General features: G+C 33.7%; 2 protein-coding genes across 3 annotated transcripts in view; one reads left to right on the top strand and one right to left on the bottom strand.

Annotated features, from left to right (window-relative positions):
- The window catches only part of LOC113498075, a 60,627-nt gene extending 44,602 nt beyond the window's left edge, over positions 1–16,025 (bottom strand). Inside the window, exon 1 of the mRNA XM_026877981.1 lies at positions 15,693–16,025. The gene's annotated coding sequence lies outside the window, so the exon portion shown is untranslated. The remainder of the gene's footprint in view (positions 1–15,692) is intronic.
- The window catches only part of LOC113498074 (ankyrin-3-like), an 85,312-nt gene that overhangs the window by 18,569 nt on the left and 48,735 nt on the right, over positions 1–18,008 (top strand). The window lies entirely within an intron of this gene.

Here is an 18,008-nt window from a genome sequence, read left to right as displayed (position 1 = left end):
CTTAATTTTGTGATGTTATTAATTTTTTTCTGCTACCATATTCCATCTAGAAGTGATAAAAAATATAATTATACAACGTTTCACCTATTGGCTAATGAGACACGAGTTGTATGGACATGTACTTTCTTGCCGATAGTACGACCGGAGACTCTTTTGTGTATCAAAAGAATCCATTGAAAAAAAATGCAATTTTAAGCGTAGATTAGCTTACTCTTTTTCTAAAAATTGGAAAAACAGAGCTGCGTTCATGTGTATGCAATTCACATTTCATTTTTATTAGTAACGTGACTGACACCTGTCATCTTCATACTTAGGATTGGTAATCATCGTTGAAAACACTCGAATGCATGGAGAACACTTTTCAAATTGTCACTTGGCTCGGTTACGGAGAGAAATTGAATAAGAATAGATTTCGATAGGCATTTGTTTTTCAAATGTCTTGGTTAAATTACGATTCTATGCATGGGGTATAGTATCGATTCAAACGCAGGCGAAGTGCTAATGTGAGTTTTCCTTGCTTGACACCACTGACAAAACGGTGAAAGAGAACATCGCCAGGAAACCTGTATTACAAATATTGGACGGAAAATGGCAACCCGCAGTAAGACATGTTTCCAGATAGTAGGATGTATATAGGCTGACTGTATAGGGACTGGTTTTTAGGGGGCCAAACTAGTCCAGAATTGAAAATCAAATATTTTTTCCAATAATATTGTTAGAGGAATATAATAGAATATTTTCTTTATTGTACTCCATAGAGAATGAAATCAGGGAAATTAGTAGCATAGCCACAGACTAACAGATTAACAATCCACAACTGACAATCGATTTTATCCTTAGCATCTAGTCTCAACATGTTGTTCCTATAATGTTATTAATAATATCAATTGGGTCATTCCGAGCTGCGGTTATTACCCTGATGGACGTCAAGGCGATACCTGTCATCAGATAGATGGCTGCCAACAGGCACCACGTTGTAGATAAAATTAGATATTGAGGGCTTTATTGAATATTTAATATTGTGAGATGTGAAACAATGTGTAAATGTTATCTATCCAATTCATATGTTAAATAAAACTAAAATATACCAACAAAAATACCATCATGTTACACATTTTCGAAAAAAAATACGATTTGAAATGAAACTACTTTTATGGATTTTATCACGGTTTAATTTTTTATTTTAATTTTCATGGTCACCATGATACCTGCAAAGGTGTCGAAACGTCGGGAACTAAAATCAAAAATTAAACCGCGATAAAATCCGTAAAAGTAGTTTCATTTCAATGTCTAACATTCGCGTAAACCTAAGAAATCAAAAATACGATTATTATTACCCCAAAACTTTGACCTCTGAACTGTCCAAAAATAAGTAGATCAAGCATTTGTATGATCCACAAATGCTTGTTCTGAGTTTAGGTGTCTTGTGCATATTATGCCTTGAATGTTTCTGAAACCCCCGCGACATAAGGATTAAATCCTCTAGTGTGGGAATCGATAAAGTAGAATCAAAAAATTTAAAAATAATTTACATTAGAGCTTAGACAAACACGAAGTTAAATCTACGGTTTATAAGTTTTTCATATTTTTAATTTCCCATATTTATTAAGAAACTCATAATGCGAGTTATTCGTGTTAAAAATGTAAAAATGTAAAAATGTAAAAATGTTTTTAATGTTCATGTCATTCAGTCGTGAAAAATAACATGAAAAAACATCACAAATACATAAAATTGTAAACATGGAAAATATTTTAATTACCTTCAAAATTCTATTGAAATGTTTATCTTTCAGGCACATAAAAATATTTGGGTTAATACCAAAACACGTGCAGACTGGAAGTTTTTGCGGATTTCTTTGGAAATGTTTTATTAGATATATTTAATTCATCATAAAATGGTATTTGGATCGCATATCACTGACCTGGGGTTGGATTTATGCTAGTAGTAAAGTTTTTGGTTTGATTTGACATTTGTAATGTAGGTGTGATTGTGCTATTCTAAAAATCATTTATATAAAGAGAAATTAACTAGTGGTTTTAAATAATGATGCTTTGTATAACTGAATAAACGTATTGTATTATAGTGACCTAACCGTAAGCCAACACAAAATACAAGATTCTTTAAATTTTAATCTGATTTTCCTGATTTGCAAGGGAGAAAGCGTGTTCTTCAATAATCGTTTCTCCCTTATACGAGATGAGGTTTTTGCATGGTATTAGAGCAATGCCTTGATATTTAAAAAAAAACAAGTCCAGCGTGTCAGTCTATGTCAGTATGTCAGTATAATGAGGAGCTGCACACAAAGCACAAAAAATTACAAATAATATGCATCATCTATCGAATTGATGGCCTTCACAGAAGTTTGTTTACTTTGATGTTGTTAAAGTAGTAAACAGTAATCTTTGAATCTCTAGCTTTCGCTGTTCAGTGACAGACGGACTTAGACGCACAGATGATAGACATCGGTAACTCAGTAATAAGGACCTGTTTTTAAACTTCTGGTACGGAACCCCTAAAATAAATATTTTAAGAAGTTGATAAACGATTTATTACGTGTGATTTTATAATTTAAAATAGGGAAATCGTTAGAAGACGTTTTTCCTTGATTTTGTGCCAGGTTCGACCGGAATTAGACTGTTTATCAAGACTATAAATTCATTTATTTAATGACTCAGTGAACTGTATAACACTTTTATTTATTTTTGCTGTAAAATATTAAGTTTGTTTCCATAGTCAAAGAGAATTCTATTACTGAGGCACCGTTGTTTGTCCATTACCAGGCACCATGCTATACATCTCTCATGAACGGATAAGCTAGGTAGTTTGAATTTACGTAGATGATGTTTTCTGTTGCCACTATAACAACGGATAAAGATCGAGTTTAAGCAATGGTTGTTCAGATCACAATGTGATGAATGTGAATGTGAATTCGACTCGCACTTGACCGGTTTTTTTTAATTCTACATCATCATCCTAACCTTTTCCCAAGTATGTGCTGGTCGGCTTCCAGTCCAACTGGATGCACCACATTACCAGCGTTTTTTTTACAGGGAACAACAGCCTATTCGGCCTTCTCAACCCATTTACCTGGGCAGTACGATACCCCTAAGTCAGATTGTCAGATTTTCCAGCTCCTAATTGCTTGTAATCTGTCAAAGGTTTATGAATAGCAGCCGGGACCCACAGCTAAATTTGCCTTCTGAAACCGGCCATCACCCATCCACGGACCGACCGTATCAAGCGTAGCTTAATATTTAATCGATCAACTTGTGCAGTTGTTGTTCATCCACCAGGCGGCATTTTTATAGTCAACAAGAAACACTTTCAGAACAATACAACCAAAATATTCACGATTAATGTCCGTAATAACTTGCGTACTTCCTTTAATTTCAGCACAAAATTTGCATCAAAGTCGATTGATGATAAATATTATGAAACTACAATATTGTAAGAAGAAGATCCCGATAAAAGCATTATTGTTTCATTCATCAATAAAATTTGGAAAAGCGGTGAAGTCTTGTTTTTATTGGCTGTATATTTTACGATAACTGCAAGCATGTGCTTAAAACCATTAAACATATTATTATTTTGATCTGGTTTGCATGATTTGGGACAATGCATGTATACTTTAATGTTTATAACGTGTTTTCAGTGAGTTAATAACCAGTAAAATTCTTTTATATGGATAATACGTGAGGATTGGGTAGAGGATCTTCAAAATGTGTTAAGATCTTGTTTCGTCTCGCGTTTTACTTCGCTCTTATCGTCTGCTACTAGCTGCTGCTTCTGCAATGAGGATGATAATGCAGGACTGCTTAGAGCAGCCACTTTTCCTCATACCCTAGGAATTCCAGTCTAGGCTTTGCCTCGGAAAAGGTCTCGTCAGATTGACGATTGGAAAATTACTGCGGTGTGCCCATAGCTCTATGTTGGAAAATGTTTTTCCGTTTACTACCTTTGAATAATCTGATGCAGCTTCGATCGTTTCTTTTTCCAAAAATTCTTGCTTGTAATGATAAAAAGCTACTAAAAACCCAAATGTGACCTATATAGATATAATCGTCATTTAAAATCCTCACTCCTTGATGGGAAATGGGAAATTCCATTGCGTGTCAACCACCCAGCGCTACAGCACTATTATTAACTGCAAAGCAATGTATATTAAACATGCAGTCTTATTGAAATGGGTTGAACATAATGAAAAATGTAATAATGCATTTATATTGCTTATTTAATATGAACTCGAATAAAACAACTTCTTGTGATCTTTTCGTAAATTCAGAGAATTTATGCACGTACATTACGCACTCGAATGTTTAACCCGGTAAAAGCCGGGGACAGGAAAATGATTAAATTTTTAAGTGAGTACACGGGATATTAAGAAAAAAGGTTTTGCCAAAACTTTTAGTATAGATAAAACTTCCCTTCTTATTTAAGTATATTGATTGGTTATATGTAGCCTAATAACTGCTAAGTTGGAATATTAGTTCCTCTTTCGTTCAAGACTGGGTTACACCTTTTAAATGGATCGACCGATTTTTATGAAACATGTCTAAGAACACCCTTACAAAATTCAAATTGAAAACGACACCAACTTAATTGAAATTGCTTCATCCGTTCGGAAGCAATTTGTCACAGACAGACACGTCAAAATTTATAACACCCCTCTTTTTGCGTTTGTGTTTAAAAACGAGAGCAAACCGGGTAAAACTGCATTGCTCAGTTTAAAAATGAAATCCTGACAGTAGTCTCTATTCGTCAGTTATGTCGTTAACCTAACCATTTAAAAGCTCCATGACCTAACTGAGTTTACGATTGGACGCCGTTTTATTGATGTAGCGGTGATGACCCGATTGGCGCAGTAAACTTCTGGTTTTCTGTGCTAAGGTCGTGGGTTGGATTCCTGACTCGTTACTATTGTGTGTGACTTATTGATGTTCGTTTCGGGTTTGTGTGTAATGAGGTGGTTATTCTTGTGTGCGAAAATTTATGTTTGAATGATGTATTTTTTAAGAAATTGTAATCGAAGTCTGTTACAATTGATCACCGCATAGGGTAAACTTTTGTGTAATAAACGAAAACTTGCCCTGTGTCTGAGTTTTTTGATGCATCTGATCTGAATGTAAGTGAAAATTGTGCCATATTGTTTAATTCACCTACGAGTTAGTTATGCCCCTATTTCTAATAGTATTATTAATGTGAATATGAATATGTTTGTAATGTGTTTACCAGAAAAAATATTTTTTTCACCAAAAATCACAACATCTACCTCCTTCAACGTCATCAAGCACTCCAACGATGGAGTTGATACACTGATTAATTGTCCTGTACAATACAGATGGTCACGTCAACATCCAATCCAATAGACTCAGCTATGACCGACTTCCACGCGAGCGAAGACGCGGGCTTAATACTAGTAACTCTGTATCACAATCCCTACTTCCAGCTCCAAGTACCATACACACACGAATCCTATTTATAACTCCACTAGTAAATTCCTTCATCAGTTTAAAAATAAAGTTTTTTTGGGTATCGAACTTTTTACGCAACAAACTCATTCGATTCCGGTACAAGGTTGATATTATCTTTACATCGGTCGTTGGGAACTTGACCCTTGTGAGATGGTGTTGAGATGAATTGGATCAAGGGGATAGGTTGTGATACATTTGAATAGATGTCTTAACTATGTAGATATATTTTTTGGAAGGCGTTTGGAAGTTTATCAGCGCAGGTAGCCGAGGAAAACTCATTGTGTGATTCATCTTAACAGGAGATTCAGGTAGACGAAGAAGTTTGGTGTGGATTTTGGGGAATGGATTGAAGTAGCCAGTGAAGTGTAATGCTGTAGAAATATTTGGTTTCGCAAGAGATAGAAATTGTTATAAAGGTGATTGCCTGGCTGCGGTAAACAAAAGGGTAAGGAAAAGATTGATTATCGTGAGATTTGCTGCAGTTTTTCTCTGACGACAATTTTTTGTGTAGTGTGATACCTCTTGCGATATAAGAATTCGATCCTGTAATAAACTCGTACTTATTAAAGGCGAATAGGAATACTACCAATATTATACACGCGAAAGTTTGTATGTATGGATGTTTGCTCTTTTTTCACTTGTCAATGTATTGGTTTTGGAAGCACCAATACCGTACAATAGCAGAAATACCATACAAGTCCAAGTAACGAAACAGGGGTCAAAGGATCAAAATAACTTAATATTTTAAAACCGTTTTCAGCTGTTCTGGTAATACATAGTCGTATCCGATTGTAACATAAACAGCTGGCAGTTAATATGTTTATAAAATTGTGAAAAAAACATCCGAAGGTGCCAAAACTGAAATCCAGATATTGTGAGCTTATTTGATTTTTCCATACATTTCCTGCATGTTTGAGGTTGATATCTTTATAACCCAGATGAGGAGAGGAGCGTAAAATTTCGTTGATTTGTGTAATGTATAGTAAATTTGGAGGAAGTCTGCTTCCCGATCTGTTTACGATGGATATTGATAGGTATAAGTGAAGTAAAGTAACTATTCTTCCATTTTTATGGGGTATTGTTCTTTAGAGAATGTTGCTCATAAAATTTTTGAAGGATTTATTACGTGATTTTGAATGGTAGAATAGCGAAGAATTAGTAACGTTTAAAGTTTAAGGTTTAAAATAGCTTCAGTATGAAATATAGGATCATCTGTTGTTTCGTTTCTAGCTTCCTTTCAGCATTAATTTCAGATTATACCAAACGATTATTTTGTTTATGATTTCGCAACCTTTTTCGTGACTACATCAAATAAAGGGCATTTTTTCTTCATTTCAAGTTTTGTCGGACGCCGGTAAGACATTTTTTTACTCAGTCTCTGAATTTAATCTGGTTTTCACAAACATATAAATCACCAGACTCAGGACAAGCATTCGTGGATCACACAAATGCGTGTCCTACCCGGGGATCGAACCCGTGACACGTCGCGCTCAGTGAATTTTGTGTGGTTACCTCAACCACTCGGCTATCCGTAGAGGATTATCATAGATATTTATGTAAAACCGCCTGGCAATGTCCGTTCAAATCAGCTAGTTATATATATTTTTTATACACTTTCATAGCACATTTCAACGTAGCATTACGTTCACGAGTTATGAGTAACGTAAAACGTATGTGCAATGAAAATACTATAAAATCTCTTTACTCTGATCTTTGTACGTTCAATTGCTGATTACACAGAAGTCTTCCATGATTAACTCGGTGTATGACGTCATACAAACATATTGTTTTAGTTACGAAAATTTTACGACTTTATGATTGTTGTTTTTTTATTGTTATATTGTTTATATGGAGGTCTAAAGGTATTCTGTTTGGAGTTTAACCTTCCATCTTGTTGTTGGTTTATTTTTGATATTTTTGTTATTTTAATTGGCGGAAAGCGTTGCGAATATTATTAGTCCTGTATGGTATATATTTAATTGTCCTTAGTAAAGCGTTTGCGCGCAAAATTTTGAAATGTTCATAAAAGATTAGTCAGACAGGGTAGAACACATAGGGAGTTCAGTCTAAGGTAAAAAGTTTGAGACGTGGTTTGCGAACGGCCTTTAGGAGAAACGCCTATATATGTAGTACACTCGGGCTTAGAACTAGCATTCGTGGATCACACAAATGCCTGTCTTACACGGCAGTCGAATCCGGAACACTTTGCACAGAGGGTTTGGCGTGATAACTTAAAAAACTCGACTATATATGAAGCCAATTCGGTATTTAAATTCAAGTAAAACTTTGAAACCACGACCTGATATAAGTAAGTGGCTGATGTCTTAAAACAAAGTTTATCAAATGTCACTTTTACTTACAAAATACAAAAAGCTTAATATAATCCGCTCTATAAGTCTTACAGCCGGAAAACCGAAGAAACATCTCGTAACTCTAAAACGACATTCCGTTTTAGTGCTTCGTTTAGTATGGGAGGTGCGTTTGATAGCAATGCGAGTAAAGAGTTGGATTCGATACAATATTAACAGGATGTTAGCTTTAGTTACGACTTACGAATTCTCATTCAATGGGTTTGTTGCCACGTGTGGCCACACAAAGTAGAATTTTCTAGACCAATACAAAGTTGAGAAAGCTTGGAAATAGATTATTGCGAAAGACAGATGTATTTGAAAACGATGTATACTAGACGCACAGCAAAATTTTGTCTTTAAATGTATTCTTCAAGTCGAATGTAGATCCACAAAATATATCTTTTGAACGTCATTTATCAAAGCTCTTTCTTGCATACAACGGTAATGTTAGCAGGTTAAATTTGTCAGTATATGACGAGTTCTTCTGTTGGTCTAGTGGTTGGTGGCCCTGACTGCTATAACGGAAATCGTGGTTTCGATTGCCATCTAGGAGATGTTTGTGTGATGAGCACGATAATTTGTTCTGTGTCTGGGTGTAATTTATCTGCAATATGTAGTTGTCTAGAACTCAATTGTAATGTGCTGTAATTTTAGCCTTCTGTAGCAAACAACATCAAACAAGTTATAATTTTAAATCCTTCTGTTTTAAATATAATACATATATAATACCTACATATTATACCTACATCTATACCTAATCCTATAGACACATAGGTACCAAAACGATTCTAATCACGATCATAACTCAGGCACATTCCTACATCTACGGCTGTGTGCCAGATTGTGTCATCGAAACAAAATAATACTGGCCTACCACTATTCAAAATAGTATTGTTGTACAAGCTGTCGCACGCGGACCCGCCCGCTACAATTAAAAAACGATCCTATATTTAAAATCGGGATGAAATCTCTCCTATTTTGGGTGAAAGAGGAACAAACATCCGTACATACATGAAAACTTTCGCGTTTGTAATCTTAGTATTGGATGGATGGAATGGAGGATTAAAAAGTAATGAAGTTTAAAAGCACTAAAGATGATGGAATGTATGGTAGTGGGGCTAGTAACATCACTTGCTAGTAAAAAGCGTACTGGTAAGTGACGTCACACGACTTTTCATTTCACAGTAAAATGAGAAAATACGCATCCAAAGATTTTTGGAAAGCTTTCTGACGAATTAAAAACATTTTGTTGGTCAAAGACCTTATTAGACTACTTTTTAAAGATATTGCGTTAGGTCAACTGTATACTATATGCGTAACTATAGTACTAAGGAATCTAGAACAATATATTTCACGCTGTGTAATGATCATTTACACAATGGACATTCTTGTTTGACTCCTAGTTTAGAACTCTAACAAAGCTTTCATTCATACCGTATTTATAACTTGAGTATTATACAGTCCAATCGTTAACTTCCTGTCCAAGCATAGGTGGAAGAGTGTTGATTTCAATTGTTGAAAGGATTAAGAATCTTGTTTTTTTTTAACCACCTGACGCAAAAAGAGGTTGTTTGTAAGATTGTGTGTAGTGCAGCATAGGACTTAAACTCGTGAATAGGGATGATGACTGGGTATAAAAAGAAAAAATCTAATTAGTCCCTCAGTTAGATAATTGAAAAGTATGAGACACGTATTTCTTCCTTTTTCAAAAAAACTAGAATTGAAAAAGATTAACTGCTTTAAAGTTTAGGAGACGGGCTTGTGACGTAACGATATAGTAAAATTTATACTCAATTGTGACGTCACGTGTAAGTTTCATTCACTGTAATTTGGTCAATTTATGTTTGCGGGACAAATTAAAAAATACGTATCCACTATTATACAAAAAAAAAACTACAAGACGGACACTGCGAAAAAATCCACGGATGCGGACACTGCATCATCCCCATTGTTCACGATGACTAGACAGTAGGAATTCTAAAGATGATGTATTTTTGGTACGATAAGAAAATAAACATGAAGTTTAAAACACAGAGGTAAAGCAACATTTGGTAAGGTCATAAATTGGTATTGTCTGGCACCGGAGCACTTATACGGGCGAATTAATCCGACCGAGATGGCTTAACAGTAGAAATTGTATAAATGATTTATTTCTGTATAGAGATATAAAAAAATTAACACAGAAACAGAGGTAAAGCAACAATTGGCACTGTCATCAATTTGATGAGTGACCAGTTTTTGTTGCAAATATTTTTTTCTTTACCCTATTTATATGGCACCCTTAGTCTTAGTAGTTTGAAATACACTTGAAAGCCTTGGAAGTGGTATCATAAGATAAGACTGTTGATGGCAGGTCTGAAATAACAGACGGTGTCAAAAAAACAACCTCTTCTTGTATTGTTCTATCGTTAACTTACATAAGTAGATCAATACGGACAGACGGCGACATATATTGATGTAACTGTTGTCTAGGTAGGGCTATTCGCGGCCCTGCAGCCTTGACACGAGACTGCCACGCGAAATGTACAGGCAGATACAAAAGTTATATATTAATAGTAAAGTAATAATTAAATGATGCAACGGTTTACTCACGAGTATTTATCGGGGTAGCCCGACTAGTTTCGGACCAATCGGAGTCCTTAATCATTCTATTTTTAGATCGTTAGCTGTTGGAGGGAGTTGCGATGGATATATTGATCGACTCTCAATACCATTCTATGGTCAATTTCGAGCCAAAGTGTATCTTTATCTCGATTAAGGCTTTCCTTGTGATTTTAGAAGAAACAACGATAAGAATTCTTAATACCTAAATCACTCATTGCATCGCAACGGTTTTTATATGGTTACTATTTTTTTTTAATCTTTGAAATGTCTTGACTGTTCCTGGTAAGTTTGTTTTCAATTTTGTATCCGACTGTACTTTTTATTGGGCCAGACATACATCACGACTGTTTTATTAGTAAGCATGGCTGTGAATTTTGAATATGTTACGATGAAAATAGATTTCTTAATTGGGATGGTGCTGGTATAATGTAATTAGAATAATCTCTTCATGGACGATGAATGTCGACGGCACTTCATACATTATTTTTATTCTGTAGAAAAGGTTGAGGTACATTCAATCACAATTCTATAGTAAAACTAGCTGACCCAGCAAACGTTGTTTTGCCGAATTATTATTTTTTCTATTTGAAGTATGTATGTTTAATGCCACATTAGAAAAAAAATAAAAACAAACAATTTCGCCCAAAAAATAAAATATTTTTTTTTTAGTGTGAGCAACCCTGATCAGTTAGGGGTATGAAAAAAAAAGGTGTTGTTCTATTCTCAGTCCTATCCAATATGTATACAAAATTAAATAAATAGCGCTCGAACCGTTTCGGAGGAGTACGGTAACTAACATCGTGACATGGGAATTTTATATATTAGAAGATTATTGAAGACTGCGAAGATTTACTTTTAAGAATAAAAGTTTACAGAATATTAAGTTTAAATACTACCACTATACCAAATTTAATCAAAATTAATTCAGTCGTTAGTGATGCGGCCAGAATATTAATCATCATTATAATATTTAGAGTGATAAGACTAGAAATCACAATCTATTTCTGTTTTAAGATCAATAAATATTTTATTTATTTATTGACTAATCAATTGGCTTTCATCCTTGGATTGGTATCAAAGTTTAAAAACATGAGTAATACATGATTGGAGATGAGATTGACGAAAGAAAATAAATATGAGGTTATCGACTCTTATGACCTGTATTTAACGTTTTAAGTATTTGCATCTTAAGTCATTTTCTTGGTAATCTTAAACTGCATCCTGTAATTAATAATGAACATCAAAGATTAAATTTTTTTATTACAAAGATTGTAGGCTTTTTTTTGGGAAAAAGTTTCAGAAAAAAGAACAAAACACATGTTTTGCATGAAGTCTTGCTTTGACTGTCTTTCTTTAACAGTGTTCGACAGTCGAGTTAATAGTGTCCTTAAAAAATGACCTTTAATAAGAAAACTTGAGAATTAATTGTCCTCATATAAAAGATCATTGACCCGCACCATATATTTGCCTTCACTCACTGCTTTGACCTATAAAGATAGATTATGTTATCGTAATGTATACGGTTTCTATCTAAATTTAAAACTAGTGTATACAAAGCGTATGATTAAAAATTGTATGTATGATACATTGTAGCTAGTGTGTTGGTGAACATTTTATCCAAAACTTCTGAAACCTTTTGTTTATGTAAATGTTTTTTTATTTGTTGAAACAAGAACAGAATATTTGTATAAACAGTAGGTGAAAACGAACAATACCTCAGTAACAAAAAACAAAAGTCACGCCGATTGAAGACGTCTGAAAATAGCATTATGAAAAAAACATGTTCAAATTCTTGAAAAAGAAAGTTACTATGCGTCAAATTTGTAATGAAATCTAAGAAAATGTGCAAAACTTCAATTCAAAAGTACACAACAATCAAAAATACATGAAAGTTCTTTCAACTTCTTTTACATTACAGACAAAAGACATCCTGGCTGTTTACGGAGTTTAACGTTTGTTTAAATGTATGCTGATACGACGAAAATCTTTCTTCCTACTAATACTAACAATTAACAGCCAAAAACCACATTGAAGCCAAGTGTCAAAACCAAAATAAAGCAATGTGATTTTCATCATGAAAATATAAAAATATATTTTTTATTTTTAATGTTACTGCGCGCTGTGATTATAAAAGTTTTTTAAACATGGCGTTCTGTAAATATGCATTATAATAAAAATAAAAGGAAAAGAATAGCTGACGCCTAACCTTCACATTGAAGAGGTTCTTAACGAAGATTGTGTCAAAATTAAAAGCGTTTTAGATAGGCGCTTTGGAATAAAACTGAATGCTTCGCCCGAAATTCCAATTCAAGGAAAAAAGTTTTTTGTATTTTTATTAGTTTCAATCCGATATGTATTGTTGAAACAAAAGTGTAGAAAGTTTTACAGTTTTGTCAGTAAAGTTTGATAGTTACAGTTTTCTTAAGAAAAGAATACTAAATAGCTTTTGTTTGAGAACAAAATAAGTTCTTTTACTTTTTCTTCTTGTCTTGTATAAGGCACATATTGGGCTTGCTCTAATCTCGCTTGAAGAGTATTCTTACTCTCTACTAACTGCAGTTGTGGCGAACCGACACGCCATTTATACGCGTATATGAGTAGAGTGTTAACATGTAACATTATAATAGACAAGACTTACAATTTAACAATAAATAAACTAGTTACAATATAGATGGTCACCCATCCACGGGCCGACCGTATCAAGAGTTCAACGTTCGACGTGTGAAGAAATCAGCAATATTATATCAGTGACTAGCTGTTGCCTGCGACTTCGTCCACGCAGCGGACGCAACGGAAGCCCTCAATAATTTTCCCCGTTTTTTACACATTTTCCATTGTATCTTCGCTCCTATTAGTCGCAGCGTGTTGTTATATAGCCTATAGCCTTCCTAAATAAATGGTCTATTCAACACAAAAATTAGCAAATGATTTTTTTTAATTCGAACCCGTTGTTTCTGAGATTAGCGCGTTCAAACAAACTAATAAACAAACTCTTCGGCTTTATAATATTAGTATAGGTATCCAAGCAATATAGCCGCCGTCTACCAAATATCCAACAGTATATTATGGTACTTTTGGTACCTTGTGACGTAGTTAAAGGTCTCCAATTTAAAAACTCGCGTTGTTTATTACGATTCAAAGCGTGCAGCGCAAATTAGCGTGTAACACAGGTGGGAAAGTAGGGCGAGAGTCGTAACCATCCTAATTAGGACTAATTATTCACTAAAAGGTCGGTTCAGTGATGTAAGTATTAGAAATTTTGGTAACTTTATGTTCTGGTATTGTTTTTGTAGTAGCGGTATAAGACTAATTGTATTGCGGGTTATGATTTGATCCCAGTATCGTAGACCCGAATAAGAAACTGGAAATGTATGCGAAAGACTTTTCGATGAGAGATGTAGGCACATTCAGCGAAATCCTTAAAAGTTTTGTTTTGCCGTAAACCGCTCAGATAAAAAAAAATGTTCTTCAATCAATGAGCGAAACCATCAATCAAAACTTTTAAAATTTAAAACAACGTCAAATATTATTAGAGTTGCTTGGGAGTGCTTGAAGCCGAACTTTTAAAAATAACCGAACTTGGCCGAAACATTATGATTTGGATACATTAGTACTAGGTGTATTACTTGTTACTTGTAGTATTAAACCCACTGTGGAATTACATAGCCCATCTCTTACTTTCACCAACGAAGATTCCACTATTCTCACTAATTTTATTTTCAATACCTTTATGGTGAAGTGCAAATAAACTACAGAATATTATTTTTTTAATCTCATTGCGTCACCGATCTTATGAAGACAACATCATAATGACGTCATAAATATCTCCGTAGGAGGTTATCCAATGACATAGAAGATCAGACAATACCTCATAACAATGTCTTCCTTAATTATCAGCCATTTAGTAGGACAATAGCTTAGATTGAGTATTGACCTTCGCTTTGGCCTAGGATTGGATTACCAGCTTATTGTGTGCGTTAGATAAGGTAAAATAGCAAGAGAGTGATATTGAGTAGAATTTTTATTTATAAATCAGACATAATTTATGCTGTCCTGTTATTTAGAAAGTCAAATAATAATTGATAGGATGTCACAAGAACGTGAAAGAGAAATTTATTTTTTGTCCAAATAAATATGTTTGTAAACGGCAAAAATACAGTTTAACTCTTTTGTTTAAATTGTTTAAGGTTTAGTCAAGGTAGAGTATATTTTATTGGAACAATTTATTTATGACTTTATTCACATTTTTCTTTCAACAAACCAGATATTCTGATAATCTATTTTCTTTCACATTCTTTTCTCTTTGGATGCATTAGAAATCATAATCATCTCGAATACCATGCTCTCCTTATTTTCTACATTTTTAATAGCCTTAGACTTAGGTACGAAAATACTATCAAAAGTTTACTTAAAATTAAGGAAGTTTAATCGATTAAGAAACAGGAAAACAGAATTGATACCGGCTTGAGTGACGCACAAGGTCTGCGTGTTTATGTGAATGATCGAAACACAAACTATTTACTTTTGCTCTTCTAATATATACAAAGGAATATATAATTAAATATATGTATATCACTTTATAAAATATTCTGGTATAGTTATGAGAGAATAATGAATTTATCAAAAGGTTTAAAAATAAGGATTGAGATAATGCTTTTCAAAGTCCGTCATCACGCCGCGCTTTGGGTGCGACGTATCGCGGGTTCAATCGCCGCGAGTGTTTTTTATTAGGTTAAATTTCTTAATACGGAAACGTTTTCAAAAAAAGTTGTATGGACCAATTTCAAAAGTCCAAGCTCTTTTGCCTACTCACGTATTGATTATATTCAGATTAAAAGATTTAATCAATCAACGTTACTAAGTAAGTGGTCATGTCGTTTATACTTTATAGTGCAATCAAACTGTAAAGTGCTGGTAATATGCAGTTTAATTACACTTCAGAGGAGTTTCATGACTACTTTGGGTTCAAATAACCGATATTACTGATTCCAGTCTGTTTTGATAGGAAAATAACATGTGATATGTATGTATCTACTTATTATAGCACTTAATATTAACTCTCATTTAATATTTACAAAGTAGGTAAAATTTAAAAGTTCGGTAAGGATAATTTGCTAACAGTTACGCGTAAAAACGTATCGTATCAAATATTAATAAATCCTTAAAATGAACAAAAAAAAGTGTATCAAAATTCACGAAAGATAATAGAAAATTCTACAAAATTTTCGACACACAAAAATTCAACGTAAGTCTAAACAAACATACCTGAATCGTAAAAAATCTCGGCGAAGAACGGCCGAAGAAAATCCAAGGCAACGAAGACACTTAGAACCAATAATAAAATCCACAGACCACCACTAAACTGACAATAAAACTTAGAAACTCGGAGACATCTTAAACTTCCACAGTTAAACGATACGAATACACTGTTGTAACCGCGACCGCAATGTTACTGAAGCCACTAGCAGCGTGCAAAACTAAACACATCGGATTTTCACTCATAAAAATAACTTCACAGTAGCAAAACGCTGATGAAAAACATTGCTTTTCGTGTAAAGAACGAACTGAAGTCAAATCATTCGAATTAAATAATTATTACCACATATAATATTTAACACATTTTTGAGGTTATTATTTAATAAAAAAATAATAATTATAATCTGTAATTTATGAATACTTCACAGGTTATTTTCATTTTCGCGCGCTTTCCGTTTTTTTTGGCGACGACGCGCGTAATTCTGCCACGTTTTTTTTTTCGGCCGCGGCGTTTTTTATTCAGCCCAGTTTAGAATTGTGTAACGCGTTTATCGTACGATATCTTTGACACCGCGAGTAAGACTGGCTAAAATTAACGCTTGTCGGTGCATCGTTCGGCATGAGCGTCGATGCGTCCGCGCCGACGACCGATCCCGATCGAAGATCGATATTGTGCAGATGTTTTTTAGAGTTCCGTAATCCGTATTCTGTATTTAATGTTTGTATTAATTTTCTCGTGTAAAAAATGTAGGGCAATAGAAGCTGTCAGTTGAAACCGCTGATATCTGTAAAATATAATTTTGATTTATTATTTTTATTCCGTCAATCATTTTTGTGTTTTAAATATTTTTTGACGTAATTAAACCTGTGTTCTAGATAGTTTAAATTACATTTACCGAGTATTTTCTATGAGTAATTGTTGTTATTACCTAGTATACTAGCAAATGAAGACAAATGATGGCTATCACTGCCAGCTATTGATGACCGCTCTGATGACAAAGATTGACAAATGACTCGAGCTTTGCCAATTATTTTCGACGTACATTGCCATATTACTGGTCATTTTTCTAACACACTGCTTATTAATGAAGCAATGAACATGAGAATGACTGTAAACATTTTTTTTAACAGAATATTCACTCTATTTTGTTCTTAATAGATTTACGACGCACTTTTGTAGTTGTTTCGTTGTTTTCGGCTGTCGTACATGCTATTAAAGAATTTCCTCATTTACGAATTAGTAAAATACCTATAACAGCAGCAACACTTAGTAAAATGTTGCCAGTAATTATTGTGGTATCTCTCTCATTGTCAGAAGGAAAGTAGAGACAAATTTATTTAAGAACGGCATTTAGGTGACTGTGATTTATGAATTACAATAATTTGATTTAATTTTTGAAGGTTATCAATTTGGTTGTTATGTTCTATTTGTATGTATATTTGATTATTTAAATAACAGCTTGATGTATCCCAGGGAAACGATGGAGTGTCTTGCATCAACTTTGTATACGGGACCCAGTCTTCCAACCAATCGCTAAGGGTTTTTATATTTAAACTGGAATGCGGAACTCTACCGATTTGATGAATGAAAGCTACTTGTATCGTGTTATTGCATCGTTACGTAACTATAATGATGAATTATAACAAGATGTTTGTTTGTCTGAATCATCAAAGGCCATTAATTAGGAGTTTCAATTGGTTTTTCTATGAAACTTTGTTTGTGAAAGGCGATGTGTTTATCTTTCTTTGAATTAATAAGGAAACAAAAGAACAATAGCATGTTTGGAATTGTGTGTTTGTTTGAATATGTTTGTTTTTTTAATGATATGATTGATCGACATTATTACATAATGGAATGAGTAAGAAATCTTTTTTGACGAAAATATTATAATTATTGAACAAGAGAATAAAATTGTACTGAAAAGGAATCGGAAACAAATGCTACAGTTTGTTTTTTTACAATTCCGTACCTAAAATGTAAATACGGCTGTCAGTCCGACCGTCCATCACCAGACTGTATTGCATAAACCATGTTAACCACAATTTTGAAATTTTCACAGATTATGCATTTCTGCTGTCGCTATAACAAAAAAATATTAAAACTAAAGATTGCGGCGATGTTGCTATCATGAATATGTTGGTGGGTCCAATTTTCTTTTTTTAACAGATTTATTATATTTGCACGGCACCTGAATGTTTTTTTTTTAATATTGGTTACTTATTTCTATAGATTAGTTTTTATCGGTATATAAAAAATCGAACAACTTAAAAATTCGTTACAGGGTTGAAAATCAATCTACGAAAACATCAATATCTTATTACGAT

This window comes from Trichoplusia ni, chromosome 10 (assembly GCF_003590095.1).
Source record: "Trichoplusia ni isolate ovarian cell line Hi5 chromosome 10, tn1, whole genome shotgun sequence".
Taxonomy (NCBI): Eukaryota; Metazoa; Arthropoda; class Insecta; order Lepidoptera; family Noctuidae; genus Trichoplusia; species Trichoplusia ni.
The sequence above is the reverse complement of the archived record's forward strand: the minus strand, read 5'-3'. Positions and strand labels throughout refer to the sequence as shown.